We start from the raw sequence: 18,326 nt of genomic DNA, 5'->3' as shown, positions 1-18,326 counted from the left end.
CACTGTAAAAACTTTCAAAGAATATTCTGTGAGCCTCATGGAAGGTGGCAGGATCCCCAAAGACACATGGTACAGCGAGCTCGCCACTGGTATCAGACCCACCGGCCGTCCATGTCTCCGCTTTAAAGACGTCTGCAAACGCGACATGAAGTCCTGTGACGTTGATCACAAGTCGTGGGAGTCAGTTGCCAGCGTTCGCCAGAGCTGGCGGGCAGCCATAAAGGCGGGGCTAAAGTGTGGCGAGTCGAAGAGACTTAGCAGTTGGCAGGAAAAAAGACAGAAGCGCAAGGGGAGAGCCAACAAACAAATTTTTCTGCAGCACCTGTGGAAGAGCCTGTCACTCTAGAATTGGCCTTTAAAGCCACTCCAGGCGCTGCTCCACACACCACTGACCACCTCCAGGCGCTTACCCATTGTCTCTCGAGATAAGGAGGCCAAAGAAGAAAAAGATCCTTTCAAGATATAAGAAGCACTTGGTTCCAAGTGGGAGTTTTTATGTAGCTTAAGAATCCTCAGCATTTTAAAATGAACTTTATTTTCATCACAAAGGAAATATTTCAGGAAGTTGAATGTCTTGCTGCAAAAGTTGCAATATGTTGTCAAAACAAGAAGAAATGGAATCCTGCCACCTACTGTTGCCACTTGGCAATTATAAAACAGCTACATGTTACACTATACTCTTAATCAAGCTTTGTGATTGTTATTTATATTCTGCTGTTCTCCCTGCACCATTTTTTCCCACTCCTCTCGTGTAGCTGGTGATTCATGTTAGTCTGTACATGGTGCTGTGGGAGCCTTTAGGCGAGGTAAACCTGTGGGTCTGATGCTGACCCCATCAAATATCAACATGTCTGGAAAGCAAAGAAGGAAGTTAAAGGTTGAAATGGGAGGAATAATCTGAAAGAAAATAAAAGAAGAGAGCAGTTAAGAATATAGCAAAAAAACAGTCAAAAAGTGCAAAGCAACGAGGAAGGGAGGTGGGATCAGAGAAAAGTAAAAGCATTAGAGATTTTCTGGGCCAGTGGCCAGAGACACTAGATGACTTGGGTGCAGCCAATATGGAAACAATGGGACACCCTCTCCCTCACTTGCCTGCAAAGGCATCCTGCAACTGCTTCCGAGCTGGAGAGCTTCCTATTGGCTCTCCAGCTTGAAAGGCCCGCCTGCCATCCTTAATTGGACGGCGAGCCCACCTTCTGGCCACTAATTTGCCAATTCAGGGCAAATCACAGATAAGTGACTGCTCCCCCCACAGTGCAAGCTTCTGACGACCCATTTGAGCCTGACAGCAGGGTCCTGACGTTTGCGGGGAAAATCCTGCCCAATGGAAGGAGAATCAGGTGGGTTCCTACTCAGGCAACATGCCCGATTTTCCAATGTACACTGTGCCCAAGCGAATGCTGCACCCAAGCAGAAATCCAGGAAAATCTCCACTTCTAAAAAACAAAAAACAGGCCATTCACCTCATCTTGTAAATCCACCAATCTGAATTACCTTTCAGGAATCCATCTGATAATTTTTAATTTCTCTGTCTATAATACCCAAACCCAACCTTCCTACACTCTGTTGAATCAGGAATGAATCCAATTCTCTTCTGAATACAAGAAGGCATAACCTCTACTCAATAGTAAAGTAGGAACAATTACCACCATATAATGATTGAGTCACACTGAAAGGAATTGCAATTCACCAAATATATTTGTCATAAGTTATCCTCATATAATAAAGAATGGTCAACTTTCAACATTACATAACTTTGTCAAAGAAAGTGCTTCCAGATAGTACCTTATAAACCATATCCACCTGACGTCTCAAATCACCTCACAGCCAATTCATTACTTTGAAGTGAGATAACTATTGTTTTGTTGGCAAACATGACTACCAGGAAGGTATACAGAAAGGTTTCACAATCAGCAGTGAGATGAATGACCAGTTTTTAAAAAATGTTTTATTTGTTTATGGGATGTGGGCGTCGCTGACTAGGCCAGCATTTATTGCCCATCCCTAATTACTCTTGAACTGAGTGGCTTTGCTAGGCCATTTCAGAGGGCATTTAAGAGTCATTGCTGTGGGTCTGGAGTCATATGTAGGCCAGACAAGGATGGCAAATTTCCTTCTCCAAAGGACATGAGTGAACCAGATGGGTTTTTACAACAATTGACAATGGTTTCATGTTCACCATTAGACCAGCTTTTTAATTCCAGATTTATTAATTGAATTCAAATTTCATCATCTGCCATGGTGGAATTTGAACCCACATCGCCAGAGCATTAGCCTGGGTTCTGGATTACTAGTCCAGTGACATTACCACTACGCCATCTATTTGAAGTTGTGTTGTGGGATCATTTTTGACCAGGACGTCAGGTGATCTCCCTGTTCTTCTCTGGAAAAAGTGCAATGGGATCTTTTACATCCACCTGAACTGGCAGATAATTTATCTGTGAGAAAGGCATCCCTGGACCTGACCCATTTTCACCTATTTCCTTCTCCCCACAGTAGCATGCTACTCTTCCATGCCACTGCATAAGTTTAAGAAACAAATCAGACACCCAGTTGCTATCGCAATTTCACATTGCCAGTGGCTACAGTAAGACATTTCCAGTAAATATATTGAATCAGTGAGGAAATTAAAGGTTCTCCCGCTTCCTGTTTCAGTGTGTAAGTAATTAAGCTGTTTGGATCAACCAAAAATATTGCCATGGTGCTGGCGCCTGTGTGGGACCAAGTACAGTGTACAGCCCCTAAAACCAATTGCACATAGCTACCAAAGTGCTTGCGGACCATAATCCATAATTTTCCAAATCGAAAGAGTTGACCATGCTGGAAGTTTGGTTGGAACTTCTTCTTGAATACAGACAGTTTCAGTTCCCTGTAGAGAATATTAAAACTCTCAGGCATTCTTTTATATAACTGGGTTGTCATTGCCTTTTATGGTCAGCCTCAGGCAGCATTTCTTTCCCTGGGTGTGGCAACAACAACAACTTGTATTTACATAGTGCCTTTAATGTAATGAAATGTCCCAAGGCACTTCACAAGGGTATTATAAAACAAGATATGACACCGAGCCATATAAGGAGATATTAGGGGAGGTAACCAAAAGCTTGTTTAAAGAGGTAGGTTTTAAGGAGCATCTTAAAGGAGGAAAGCAAGGTAGAGAGCCGGGGAGGTGTAGGGAGGGAGCTTAGGGCCTAGGCAGCTGAAGGCTTAGCCACCAGTGTTGTAGCAATTAAAATCAGGGATGCTTAAGAGGCCAGAATTAGGGAAGTGCGGATATCTTGGAGGGCTGTAGGGCTGGAGGAGATTACAGAGATAGGGAGGGGTGAGGCCACGGAGGGATTTGAAAACAAGGATGAGACTTTTAAAATCGAGCTGTTGCTTAACCAGGAGTCAATGTAGGTCAGTGAGCACAGGGAATCTCTTGTCCGAGATCACCCAAAATGGAAGAGAAGCATCCGCGAAGGTGCCAGCCAGTTTGAACAATGGCGACATGCCCAGGCAGCGACCAAGTGCAAACAGTGGAAGGAGCGTTTGGAAATTTGAGCATCCCATTCACTCGCCTCATTAAACATCACCTGCCCCACCTGTGGCAGAGTGTGTGAATCCAGAATTGGACTAGTCAGTCACCTAATGACCCACAACTCTGGAATGGAAGAAAGTCATCCTCGTTCCCAAGGGACTGCATAAGAAGAAGAAGATGAGTGAACGGGACTTGGTGCAAGTTAGCACATGGGCAGCATAATTTTGGATGACCTCAAATTTATGGAGGGTAGAACATGGGAGGCCAGCTAGGAGTGCATTAGAATAGTCAGGTCTAGAAGTAACATCTGATGATAGTAAGTTTGCGGACGACACAAAGGTTGGTGGAGTTGCGGATAGTGATGAGGATTGTCAGAGGATACAGCAGGATATCGATCAGTTGGAGACTTGGGCGGAGAAATGGCAGATGGAGTTTAATCCGGACAAATGTGAGGTAATGCATTTTGGAAGATCTAATACAGGTGGGAAGTATACAGTAAATGGCAGAACCCTTAGGAGTATTGACAGGCAGAGAGATCTGGGCGTACAGGTCCACAGATCACTGAAAGTGGCAACGCAGGTGGATAAGGTAGTCAAGAAGGCATATAGCATGCTTGCTTTCATCGGTCGGGGCATAGAGTATAAAAATTGGCCAGTCATGCTGCAGCTGTACAGAACCTTAGTTAGGCCACACTTGGAATATTGCGTACAATTCTCGTCGCCACACTACCAGAAGGATGTGGAGACTTTGGAGAGGGTACAGAAGAGGTTTACCAGGATGTTGCCTGGTCTGGAGGGTATTAGCTATGAGGAGAGGTTAGATAAACTTGGATTGTTTTCACTGGAACGATGGAGGTGGAGGGGCGACATGATAGAGGTTTACAAAGTTATGAGTGGCATGGACAGAGTGGATAGTCAGAAGCTTTTTCCCAGGGTGGCAGAGTCAGTTACTAGGGGACATAGGTTTAAGGTGCGAGAGGCAAAGTTTAGAGGGGATGTGCGAGGCAAGTTTTTTACACTGAGGGTGGTGAGTGCCTGGAACTTGCTGCGGGGGGAGGTGGTGGAAGCAGGTACGATAGCGACGTTTAAGAGGCATCTTGACAAATACATGAATAGGATGGGAATAGAGGGATACGGTCCCCGGAAGTACAGAAGGTTTTAGTTTAGGCAGGTATCAAGATCGGCGCAGGCTTGGAGGGCCGAATGGCCTGTTCCTGTGCTGTACTGTTCTTTGTTCTTCGATGCGTACATATGGTTGGAACAAGGGTTGGCAACGTGTCCGTACATGGACACCAGTGTCTCTGGAATAAAATTTTGAGGTCCATGGTTTCCATCCAGCTTGCCAATCCTCTGTGACTAACAGCGGGCTGCCCGTGAGTCAGCTTTGATTGACAGCTCTTCTTTTAAAGTGTACATCAGGCTGAGGTGGGACCTGCGTCTGACAGATGGCGGATGCCTATCTGCGATTACTCAATGTCTGTGACTGACAGTGGGCTGCCTGGGCGGGATGAGTGCTGATTGGCAGTTCATGGTGCAGGCACACTGGGATCAGCTGCCCCTGCTTTTTTCACACAGTTCAGGGAGTGAGCACGAATGGCTGCTGCAGAGGAGAGGGAGGGAGCGAGAGGTCAGGGGGGAGAGCAGGAAGCGGGCCAATGCATAGTGGAGGGAGCACGCTGAGAGTCAGGCAACCCTTTAAACAAGCACTGACCCAGGTAGTGGGGGGGGGATGGACACAGAGGTGAGAGAGGGTTGGACACAGTGGGGTAGAGGGGGTTGGACACGGGGGTGGGGGGGAGAGGGGGATGGACACGGTGGGGAAGGGGGTTGGATACGGGGGGAGGGGGATGGACACGGGGGAAGAGGAAATGGATACGGGGGGGAGAGAGGGTTGGACACGGGGTGGGGGGGAGAGGGGGTTGGACACGGGGAGGGGGGAGAGGGGGATGGACACGGGGGAGGGGGAGAGGGGTTGGACACGGTGGGGAAGGGGGTTGGACACGGGGGGGAGGGGGATGGACGGGGGAAGAGGGAATGGATACGGGGGGGAGAGAGGGTTGGACACAAGGCGGGGAGGGGGTTGGACATGGGGGGATGGGGTTGGACACAAAGTGGGGGAGAGAGAGTTGGACACGGGGGGAAGGGGGATGGACATGTGTTGGGGGAGAGGGGATGGGCACAGAGGAGGGAAGAGGGAGATGGACAGAGGGGTGAGGGGGAATGGATACGGCGGGGGAGAAGGGATGGACAGAGTGGGGGAGGGAGGATTGACACGGTGGGGGAGAGGGGGATGGACACAGGAGAGAGGGAGATGGGCACAGAGGGGAATGAACATGGAGGGGGAGAGGGGAATGGACATAGAGAGGGGGAGAGAGAGAGATAACGATCACTCCTGACAAATGGACATCTATCCGAATTCTCCGCATCGCTACATCAAGTGTGTGGGCAGACATTGACTACTTGCACAAGCAAAAACAGTGCCAGGTACTCACTAAATAGGGAGAAATGTGTTTTAAATCGGACTGTGTTTTGATGGCATTAGGTTGGCTATACACTTTATATACAGATTAATTGCACCCATGTCCATGGTTGAGTCAATAATTTTGTCAGATGTTTGTGGTGCAACATGTTGGTGCCTATCCCAGCTGGAAGCTGATCCTGGGGTCAAAAATCACACCAAGGTTGCAAAACTCTGGTTCAGCCTCAGACAGATGCAACAGAGTGGCCAGAAAGCAGAGTTTGGAGCAGGGACTAAAGACAATGGCTTCAGTCTTCCCAATATTTAATGGGAGGGAATTTCTGCTCAGCCAGTACTGGATGTTGGACAAACTGTCTGACAATTTAGAGACAGTGGAGGGGTCGACAGAGTTGGTGGTGAGGTAGAGCTGGGTGTTGTCAGCATACATGTGGAAAATTACATTGTGTTTTCTGATGATCTCACCAAGGGGCAGCATGTAGATGAGAAATAGGAGAGGGCCAAGGATAGATCCTTGGGGCACACCAGAGGTAACTGTGCGGGAGTAGGAAGAGAGGCCATTAGAGGTAACTCTCTGGCTAAAATTAAATAAAATTGGTCGTGTGGTAGATAGCGAGGAGGATGGCTGTAGGCTGCAGGAAGATATTGATAGTCTGGTCAGATGGGCAGAAAAGCGGCAAATGCAATTCAACTTGGAGAAGTGTGAGGTGATGCATTTGGGGAGGTCAAACAAGGCAAAGAAATACACGATTAATGGGAAAATACTAAGAAGTGTAGAGGAAGTAAGGGACATTGGAGTAATGTCCACAGATCCCTGAAGGTAGCAGGACAGGTCGATAAGGTGGTTAAGAAGGCATATGGCATTCTTTCCTTTATTAGTTGAGGTATAGAATATAAGAGCAGGGAGGTTATGCTGGAACTGTATAACTCATTAGTTAGGCCACAACTTGAGTACTGTGTGCAGTTCTGGTCACCTCATTACAGAAAGGATGTAATTGCACTAGAGAGCGTACAGAGGAGATTTACGAGGACGTTGCCAGGACTGGAAAAATACAGCTATGAAGAAATAAAAACAAGAAATGCTGGAACCACTCAGCAGGTCTGGCAGCATCTGTGGAAAGAGAAGCAGAGTTAACGTTTCGGGTCAGTGACCCTTCTTCGGAAATACAGCTATGAGGAAAGATTGGCTAGGCTGGGGTTGTTCTCCTTGGAACAGAGAAGGCTGAGGGAAGATCTGATTGATATGTACAAAATTTTGAGGGGCCTGAACAGAGTGGAGATGAAGGGTCTATTCACCTTAGCAGAGAGGTCAATGATAAGGGGGCATAGATTTAAAGTGATTGGTAGAAAAATTAGAGGAGAGATGAGGAAAAACTTTTTCACCCAGAGGGTGGTGGGGGTCTGGAACTCAGTGCCTGAAAGAGTAGTTGAGGCAGAAACCCTCAACTCATTCAAAAGGAGGCTGGATATGCACCTCAATGCCATAATCTGCAGGACTACGGACCTAAAGCTGGAAGGTGGGGTTAAAATGGGTGGATCGTTTTTTGGCCGGCACAGACACGATGGGCCAAGTGGCCTCTTTCTGTGCCTTAAACTTTCTATTACTTTCTATGACTCGTAAAATAAAATAGAACCAAGCGAGCACAGTCCCACCCGGCTGGACGATGGTGAAAGGGTGCTGAAGAGAATGGTGTGATCAACCATGTCAAAAGCTGAAGACTGGTCAAGAGGGGGTAACTTATCTTTGTCGCAGTCACATGGGACATCATTTGTGACTTTGATAGGAGTCATTTCAGTACCAAGGCAGGGACAGAAACCTGATTGGAGGGATTCAAACATGGAGTTCCTGAATAGATGGGCACAAATCTGGGAGGAGACAACACGTTCAAGGAGAGTCACCTGTATGTACAAATCAACTTCTGAAGAGAACATTAATGAAAGATTAATTTTTTTGCTCCTCTCTCTGCCTATTGCAAGGAGTAACTGAGACATATAGACCAGGCTTAATCTATGGATATTGCTAAATTCACTCACTTTAGCTAAAATGGCAGGTACTACAATTGGCTACAATAGCCCTGGATAAGGGAAGTGAAGACTGCTTATTGCAGTTTTCAACGGTTTGATTGATCAGTTTGATTGTTGTAGTCTGTTCACTGATCGATATTCACTGTGCTTAATTGCTTAAGCCTGCTCGTGAAGTTTAAGAGTTAAGGAACTGAAACCATACAGAAAGTTCCGGATAAACAGACTTGAGTTCTGTTTGACACAATGTGTAGACATCTTGTAAGTGCTGAGATATTTTAAAGTATTGTATATAAATCTGTTGTTGATTTAGAACTAGTGTTATCTCTGCATTGCTCTGAGATAATTCTGACAAATAATATATCCAGCAAACCGGTGAATACACTTATGCTCTCACCTTCTGATTACTGATCAGGAACCCTGCTGGAAACGTGATTGTGTAGAATTCAGATGACCATCTGGAATTCAGCTGTGGTCTCCTCCTGCTCCTCACTGCTAGTCAAATAGGCTGTCACTGTCAAAGGCCCATACATGAATATCTTTATGCCCCTTACGCCCCCACCGCAATGAGTTTTGCGCTCAGCATGACGTTGAACTCTTCTTCCATTGCCTTTGCCTCCGGACGCACTTCTTTGACCAGGAGTCCTCCCCCCGACCAGCAGACCCATTCACCCACCTTCAGCATTCTCCCTCCACCTGGACCCCTCCCTCTGGCCTCTTAAACACTCTTGATCATTTCATTGAAAACTGTCGGTGAGACATCGGCCATCTCAATTTCTCTGCCCCCCTCACTCACTCTCACCTGCCCCCCCTCTGAACTTGCTGCACTCCATTCTCTCAGGTCAATGTCAATGATGACATTGTCATCAAACCTGCAGACAAGGGTGGTGCTGTTATTGTCTGGCGTACCAACCTCTACCTTGCAGAGGCTCAGCGCCAGCTCTCAGACACTTCTTCCTACTTTCCCCTGGACCAAGACCCCACCACCGAACATCAAGCTACTGTCCACAGGACTGTCACTGACCTCATCTCCTCCAGAGACCTTCCCTCTACAGCTTCCAACCTCATAGTCCCGCATCCCTGGACAGCCTGCTTCCACCTCCTTCCTAAAATCCACAAACAGGACTGTCCTGGCAGACCCATTGTTTCAGCCTGTTTCTACCCCACAGAACTTATTTTTTCCTATCTTGACTCTATCTTTTCTCCCCTGGTCCAGTCTCTTACCACCAACACCTGTGACTCTTCTGACACCCCACGTCATTTTGACAATTTCCAGTTTCCTGGCCCTAACTGCCTCCTCTTCACTTTGGACGTCCAATCTCTCTACATCTCCATCCCCCACCAGGACGGTTTGAGAGCTTTCTGGTTCTTCCTTGAATAGAGGCCCAACCAGTCCCCATCCACCACCACCCTCCTCCACCTGGATGAACTTGTTCTCACAATCAACAACTTCTCCTTCAACTGTACTCACTTCCTTCAAGTAAAAGGTGTTGCGATGGGTACCCGCATGGGTCCTAGTTATGCCTGTCTTTTTGTGGGATATGTCGAACATTCCTTGTACCAGTCCTACTCAGGCCCCCTCCCCCAACTCTTTTTCCGGTACATTGATGACTGTATTGGTGCCGTTTCCTGCTCCCGCCCCGAACTGGAAAACTTTATCAACTTTGCTTCCAATTTCCACCTTTCTCTCACCTTTACATTGTCCATCTCCGACACTTCCCTTCCCTTCCTCGACTTCTGTGTCTCCATCTCTGGGGATAGGTTGTCTAGTAATATTCATTATAAGCCCGCCAATTCCCACAGCTACCTCGACTACACTTCTTCACACCCTGCCTCCTGTCAGGACACCATTCCATTCTCCCAGTTTCTCCGTCTCCAATGCATCTGCTCTGATGATGCAACCTTCCACGACAGCGCTTCTGATATTTCTTCCTTTTTCCTCACCCGAAGAGTTCCTCCCACTGTGGTTGACAGGGCCCCCAACCGTGTCCAGCCAATTTCTTGCACCTCTACCCTCACCCCTTCCCCTCCCTCCCAGAACCGTGACAGGGTTCCCCTTGTCCTCACTTTCCACCCCACCAGCCTCCACATCCAAAGGATCATCCTCCACCATTTCCGCCACCTCCAGCGTGATGCCACTACCAAATGCAACTTCCCCTCCCTTCCCCTGTGAACATTCTGAAGGGATTGTTCCCTCCGCGACACCCTAGTCCACTCCTCCATTACTCCCAGCACCTTGTCCCCTTCCCACGGCACCTTCCCATGCAATCGCAGGAGGTGTAATACCTGCCCTTTTACCTCCTCTCTCCTCACTATCCAAGGCCCCAAACACTCCTTTCAGGTGAAGCAGTGATTTACTTGTACTTCTTTCAATTTAGTACACTGTATTCACTGCTCACAATGTGGTCTCCTCTACATTGGGGAAACCAAACATAGATTGGGTGACCGCTTTGCGGAACACCTCCGCTCAGTTCGAAAGCATGACCCCGAGCTTCCAGTTGCTGGCCATTTCAACACACCCCACTGCTCTCCTGCCCACATCTCTGTCCTGGGATTGCTGCAATGTTCCAGTGAACATCAACATAAGCTCGAGGAACAGCATCTCATTTACCGATTAGACATGCTACAGCCTGCTGGACTGAACATTGAGTTCAATAATTTCAGAGCATGATGGGCTCCCCTTTTATTTTTAGTTCTTTTTTATTTTTTTATTTTATCTTAGTTTGTTTTATCTTTTTTTTTTACCATTTTTTTCATGATTGTGTTTTGGGCCAGGGCTGTTTTTTTCTGTCAAATAACACCCTCTCTGCACTAACGCTTTGTCTTTCAGCACACCATTAACATACTGTTTGCCTTTGCTCCATGACCTTCTGGTCAGTTGTTCTCTGTGACCCTGTCCCTTTTGTTATCTCTTGTCCCACCCCTGCTTTATTTGCTTAAAACCTATTACATTTCTAAACTTTGCCAGTTCTAATGAAAGGTCACTGACCTGAAATTTTAACTCTGCTTCTCTCTCCACAGTTCTTGCCAGACCTGCTGAGTATTTCCAGCATTTCTTGTTTTTATTTCAGATTTCCAGCATCTGCAGTGTTTTGCTTTTATTACATGAATATCTTTGATCAGTTACTGGAAGGAACTAGAACCTTTGGCGGTGTATCCCAGCAAAGAATCAACTCTTTCTGGAGGAAATATAATATTGGCAACAAGAATAAAAATGTAATTACTCAGCAATAGAATTTCAGGAAATAGAATCTGAATTACTACAGTTAGAAATATTCTAAATATGTTTGTTTGTAACTACCAGTTGTAAAAACTTGATAATATGGATGCACAGGTTCATTTACTTGTGATGTTAATGATAAGTCTATGCCAATGACTAACAATGAGAACCCAGCTCTCTGGCTTTACACCATGCCCACAGGTCCTTGAAATTTGGTGAATTCAATTTCTCTTGGAGGCTTATTGACAGACTTCCTGGTTTCACTTGCACACCAGATGTTGGATGATTCCAGGAATTGCTATTTTAATAGATCTTGTAATCGAATACAAATGGCCTATTCCCACAATTATTTTTGTAATGCTGACTAGGTTGAACCTAACTAACAAACTAATATTCCATCATCGTGTTAATAGTCTCAATGAGTGGAATTGTGTACAGGAGCCTTAGCGATATGAAGTTTGTCATGTGCTTAATTCCACCAGCGGCAATTTCTTTCTTTCACTCTTATCCATATGGCTATTGATGACTATATATTGAAGTACAACGTTACGACGGCACTAATCATTAATACTAACTGCCCTGATTGTTATTACTTAGATGCTATTTCCAGAGCTCCATTAAGAACAATTAACATAATTCCCATCCACTGGACATTTGAAAGCTTTCAGAATACATTGATCCCTTGTTCTTTGAACATGCTACTCAGCTGATGGAGTAAATTGCACATTTTTAAGGAGGTAGCACGACATTGAATAAATATGCTTAACTAGAAAGGCATCAGAGTAATATTTGACTACAATTTTCAATGTAGGCATTCATTCATTTATATCCATGACCTGACCTTCTAACTGAAAGAGGTCATGTGGGGGAGAAAAGGAACCAATCAAACATCACTAATGAACTATTATCTTTAATTAGGCGCCTGGCAGAAATTCAAACATATGGACAGTATGCTTTTTGTTTCTGAAATGATTTCAATCCAGACCTGCTCAAAGCCCAGATAAGCAGAGGTTGAATTTAAAATGTTGGGGAGGTGGAAGCTTTTTGGAAGAATTTCTGAGGGGGAATTTTCTGGGAGTTCTGCTGTCAACTTAAACTTCAACAATAACAACACCGTACATTTTTATTGCACATTTAATGTAGTAAAACATCCCAAGGCATTCCAGTGGAAACCCTCTGTACATGTGCAAGCCGAGTTGCTGCCGAACCTCCGCCATGGTTACAGCAGTGGAGCAGAAGTTCCAAGGAAATGTTACATTCGTGCTCTGCTGATCTCCTGGTGGCTCAGTTGTTAAATACAGTTAAGTGCTATGATAGGAAGAGCTTGTATTTTATATAGAACCATATCACCTTCACAGAACAACTCAAGGCACTTCAGCCAATATAATGTTTATGATGTGCAGGCATTGTTGTTTTACAGGCAAATCTGGTTGCACAGCAAGGTCTATTAAATGTGATAAATGGTCAGTCAATTTGGGCTTTTTGGCAATTAGTTGAGGGATGAATGTTGGCCAAGACACTGGGAAAGCTCCCTGCATTCCTTCATATAGTGCCTGGGATTTTCATGTCCACTTGAACAGGTTGGCAGTGCCGTGATTTAAGTCCATCATCCAAAACAACACCTCCAATAATACAACAATACAACACTCCCTCAATTACTGCCTACCAGCGTCCTTCCAATCATCAGAAAAGTAAAGAATGAAATCATCAACAGTCCCATGTAATGACATTTACCGCTGCTCACTGCCAGAACCACTGAGCTTCTGAACTTATCACAGCCCTGACCTGAACGTGGATTCAGAGGAGAGTTGAGGATCCACGTCGCATTCGACTCAGCATGGCACCAAGGACCCCTAGCAAAACCGAGGTCCCTGGGATCAAAAGGTAAAAGCCTCCAGTGACTGGAGACATATCTAACACAAAGATAGTTATGATTGTTGGAGGCCAATCATTGCAGTTCCAGGAATTCCTCAGTGAGGCATCTTCAGCCCAATCATCTTAGGAACATCGGAACAGGAGAAGGCCATTCAGCCCATCGAGCCTGCTCTGCCATTCAATTAGGTCGTGGCTAATCTAAAGCCTGGCTCGGATATAAAATTAAAACCCAACCCGGGCCCGACCTGACAACAGCCAACCCGAACCCGACCTGGGCCCGAGTTCTTTAATTTTTTCAAATGCCCAACCCGACCCGAATATATCAAACATATTATTGAAACAGAAAATAATCGTAGATTCAAACGAAAACAATATGAAACAAAACAGTGCAGTCCAGCCCGCCCTGACCCGAGCCCGAATGCTGGACGCAGAATACAGACCCAACCCGAACACGAACCCAACACATGTAGTCGGGTTTGGTCGGGTTCGGGTCAGGTAGCCAGGCTTTAGGCTGATCATCTACCTCAACGCCATCTTCAGGTGATTCATCAATGACCTTCCCTGCATTATAAGAGGGGATGCTGGCTGACATTTCTATTCCATGTTTAGCTCCATTCACAACTTCTCTGATAATGAATCAGCCCGCGACAACCTCCAGCAGGGCCTAAACAACATTAAGGTTTAGGCTGACAAATTGCAGGTAACATGAACACTGCACAAGTGCCAGGAATGACCATCGCCAAAAAGAAAAGGCCCCACTATCTCTACTATCTGCTATCCATAACCACTATAACCATCCATTGCCATATCCATAATCACCATCATCAGGCCTTAGAGTTACCATTGAACTGAAGCTTAACTGAACTAGCCGTATCAATAAACATGGCTACACAAGCATAACAGATGTTGGGTATTATAATGAGTACCTCACTTTCAAATCCCGCAAAGTCTCTCCACCCTCTACAGGGCCTAAGTCAGGAGTGTAATGGAATACTCATAACTCACCTGAAATGTTAAAGCTATAACAGCACTCAAGAAGTTTGACAACATCCAGACAGAGCAGTTCACTTGATTGACACCCCTGCCAGTGGATTTAATATCCTCCCTCTCCACCATCAGCACATTATGGCTGCAGAATACACTGCAACAAGTCATCGAGCTTATTTCTACAGCAGTTCCCACTCCATCCTCAATCTCTACCACCAAGAAGGATATGAAGAGTAAGATCATGGGAACAAGTTGCCTCAAGTCACAAACTATCGTGACTTGGACATACACTGTCATTCCTTCACTGTTTCCTTACATAACTCCACGGTGGGAGCACAATCAGCAGAATGATTGCAGCATTTCAAGAAGTCTGGCCATCACCTTCTTGAGTAAGCTAGGTACAGGCAATAAAAACTGCATAAAAATTATATATAATAAAAACTGCAGCTTTTCCCGTGTTTGTGCCGTCACAGTGATCAAAAACACAGTTCCTGCTGAAGGTATTGGTGGATGTATGTAACAGTAGGTTTCTATTTCACATATTGTCCTGGCTCTGCTTTGCTGTATAAAAAGGAGAGTCGTGCACATGGGCCACTTTCCCCAAAGCAGGACCTGGTCCAAATCTCAAGGTAACATCACCATGTACGGTTTGATATTGAACCACACAGACTACAGGGGTGCCACTCTCAATCCTTAGCTTACATTGACATAACTGATCTCAGCTGAGCAGATGAAGGGGAAGCTTCAATTAGTCTCAAAAGTCTCTGGGCTTGCAGTGTGGGGTTGGGAGGGGAGAGAGAGGGTTGGGGGAAAATCAAGTGAGGAAAGAAATGGGCTCAGCCATGATGCATCTCAAATAGCTCGATATTCACTCTTTTAGGCCCCCACCTGTAGATAGTTACACGGGTAATGTACCAGTGAAGGCTGCTGACACATTTGGAACTATACATAGGTTGATAGGTAAATTGGTCATTGTAAATTGCCCCTAGTGTAGGTAGGTGGTAGGAGAATGGTGGAGTTGTGGTAGGAAATATGGGATTAATGTAGGATTAGTACAAATAGGTGGTTGTTGGTCAGCACAGACCTGGTGGGCCGAAGGGCCTGTTTCAGTGCTGTATCTCTCTATACAGAGTGAAAATGAGGAAAGGAAAGGGAGAAACTTGGAAAATAAGTTAGTGTTGTCTAATTGCAATGCAGTTCCAGTTTGTTGCTCACCACAATATACAAGTCGGGCAAGGCAGTTTGTCATAGTCGCCTCACAACTGAGGAAGCATTTCCTTTGCTGACTAAGTCTCGAGATTGTACCTGCACATTTCTTCCTTTTATGGTGGCTGTTGCAGAACTTAATCGAGGAACGCCCTTCAGGCTCTGTGAACAGTGAATTTTACAAGCTTTGTAAAGACATGTAGTTAATGATTGATTTTTGTGAAAGAAAATGTTCTGAAACGGTACAGATGGCATGAATGCCTTGAACCTCAGTGTAAACAATCTCAGAGCTAGCTGCATAACCACAGTTTGTTATCAATACATTCCTATCAGTTTTATGGATTCTCATGTATTTGCCAATTCAGTTAACAGGAAGAAGGTGAGATGGATAAATGGTACCGTGATCAGTTAAGGTTTCCACTGCAACCGTCGGGTGGAATTTAATTTGCAGTGATGGGATTTATAAACCTATATATTTTGCGACACAGTGCCTGCTTTTCGCCACGAACCAGATTATTGGTGCGTAAGAAGCATGTTATACATTTATGACTGGAACTGCACTGCCTGCCATGTTGCACATGGAAAAAAGTCATTGTGCCGCGTCCATGCCCGAAACAGGCGCTAGGCACTTCGCATATCTACACAAGGAGCCTAACGCTTGTTTGAGGCCGCCATTGCCAAGAATGGTTTTCCCAAGGCAGCAGATGCTAGCCTTAGGACCACCTCTTACCCACATGGTAATGTACTTACCTGTATGTGGAACCAGGAGGAGCAGGAGTGTTCCTCTCAGCTCCAAATTTAAAGAAGACAGACTGTTGCTCTCCTCAACCTGGCTTATGATGTCCCCCCCCCCCCCCCCCCGTCTCAGCCTCCAATCTCCACCTCTCCCCCACCCTGGCTTCTGATTCTCTCCTCCTGATTTCCACCGCAAGTCTCAGATCCCTAGAAGCGGCCTGCTTCTTGTCTGTTCTTCCTCGACAGGTTGTTTGCGCATGCCAGCTTGATGTTAATGAGGCCCACGACCCAAAAATTAACACCTTGGGCCTCACTATTCAGGCGCAGGGAATGCATCCGTCCCAGCACACCGAATTTTTACTCCATTAAGTACAAACTATCAAGCTGACTTGATACTCTCCTGAACAAATGCATTGACCAGTGTAACATGAAACCATACCCACAAAAAGATCTCAGGTTCAATTGCTGGTTTGTGTTTAGTTAGCTGATCTCAGCTGGGGTAGCATTTGGTGCGCTTCATTTGGCCTCAGCAAATGTAGGACAGAAACCCTTGAAACTGGCCTGCAATCAATTTATATTGCCCTGGGATTTCTGGGGTTTCCCCTGAGGAAGGGGTGAACTGACTGCGCTAACAATAGAGGCAGGCTAATGAGCAGGGGATTTCCCAGCCCTGCTGTCATATTTTCCAGTCCCTCCCTGACAAAACATCTAATTTTGAGGGCCATCCAGACAAAGTGGGCCTTAGAACCTGCAGCCAGCTCCTCCAATCCTCTGGTCAATGAGGAGCAGGCAGCAAACATGAAGGCCTCAAGGTAAATCTCTATTTTTGCCCTTAATATTTAAATCAGGTGAGAGATTGGTGCTGAGGGCCTGCTGCCTGCTGTTTTTGAACAGTAGCCATAAGACCCCATAATGTCTCCCATTGTTACTACCTTTCAGGACAGCAGTAGCTGCTGATTTTACTCTCTCCATTTCCTCGGAACTAGGCCCTATGCCTGGGCCATTTAAATAACCTGAATCTACAAACCCAGATGGGTTCATAACTTAGACTGTTGGTTGCTTTAAAATCACATCGTTCTGATGTCCAATTATTTGCTTTGATAATAAATGTGTGAATTTCTTAGCAGCTTGATATGAAAATTCTTCACAGGTCAAGGAGTCTCGATTTCTGTCAGATGCTGGATTGTCCAAAAAGAAAAAGTTATTTTGATTATCAAATATTCAGTGCAGCATACTTTGGAGACACAGTGCCTGACTAACACCCAGACACAGGGATCTCGGGTAAATCCCCAGTGTGTCATTCCTTGGATGACGCAGTTAGTAAATTTATGGCCCAGTGTTGAACTGAGGCACACAGACCATGAAAGTCAATTGCAGGCCTGTGCTTAGTGATCCCTGCACAGGCAGTAGTAGCAATACTGTGATTGATCTCAGATCTGCCTGTATGAATTTCGTAGCAGTTTTGTATGAAAACTCTCAAGTATGGTGGGTGATCAGTTTCCATGTCTGTCACACTAAACTGGTTTATTCTGGTTATAAAATATTCTATTCACTATGGTGTTCAGATATGGTGTAATTGTGCAGCTTCCTGGCTAATTTGCTTGCTTGGTGTCTCCCAAAGTGCAATAATGTTGCACTCATTGAACTCTGGCTTGTTGAGATTAAACTCCCCAGCCCCCCCTCCTCAATACGTAATGGGTAGAGTGTAGCAAGAAAACTAAAGAGTAAAACGTCATTTGATTGTTCATTTTGTTATTGCAGCATCATCACCACAACAGGAGCTAAGGGATTGAAACAAATGCCTATGACAGTTCTGAACAGTGAATCTGTGGAAATAATGACAGTCCCTTGACACCCACAACTGCAACATTGCCTTAAATGAAAACAATAAAAACAAATATGAATTTATTGTAACTTTCCACACATGTATCTCTGATGCAATAAAGCTTTTAAATCAAGCAGTGTCAATTTGATTTTCCTTGCCTATTTTCTCTATCTCTCCTGCAAAAAAAACAGTCCTCTTGCTATGGTAAGGTCCCAGAGATACTGGTTGTCTTCCAGTACCTTAGCTAAAGTAACCTTAATTCATGTGTAAACTTTAACGGTGAGTGCTCGTCGACTGTTTTATCATGGGGAGCATCACAGCCAAGCACAATCCAGTTCTCACCAGACATCTACTATCCTCTGTCACAACCAGATGCTATATTTGAATGTCTCTGCTTTATATTAATATTACATTCCCTGCCAATCACTATTCTTCCTCCAACCCCTAATTATAGATAACAGCAC

The 18,326-nt window shown here is 45.3% G+C and overlaps 1 long non-coding RNA gene across 2 annotated transcripts in view; it reads left to right on the top strand.

Annotated features, from left to right (window-relative positions):
- Nucleotides 1-17,995, top strand: part of LOC137383659 (uncharacterized) — a 58,212-nt gene extending 40,217 nt beyond the window's left edge. Inside the window, exons 1-2 of one of the 2 annotated variants that reach the window (XR_010977432.1) lie at nucleotides 16,738-16,849; nucleotides 17,799-17,995. This is a non-coding gene — a long non-coding RNA (uncharacterized lncRNA). Of the gene's footprint in view, nucleotides 1-16,737; nucleotides 16,850-17,798 lie in introns of those variants that run through there. The other variant, XR_010977431.1, reaches the window with a different exon arrangement.
- Nucleotides 17,996-18,326: the final 331 nt, after the last annotated feature.

The sequence above is a fragment of the Heterodontus francisci genome, chromosome 24 (genome assembly GCF_036365525.1).
Source record: "Heterodontus francisci isolate sHetFra1 chromosome 24, sHetFra1.hap1, whole genome shotgun sequence".
NCBI classification, from domain to species: domain Eukaryota; kingdom Metazoa; phylum Chordata; class Chondrichthyes; order Heterodontiformes; family Heterodontidae; genus Heterodontus; species Heterodontus francisci.
This window is presented reverse-complemented; position numbering and strand designations above follow the sequence as displayed.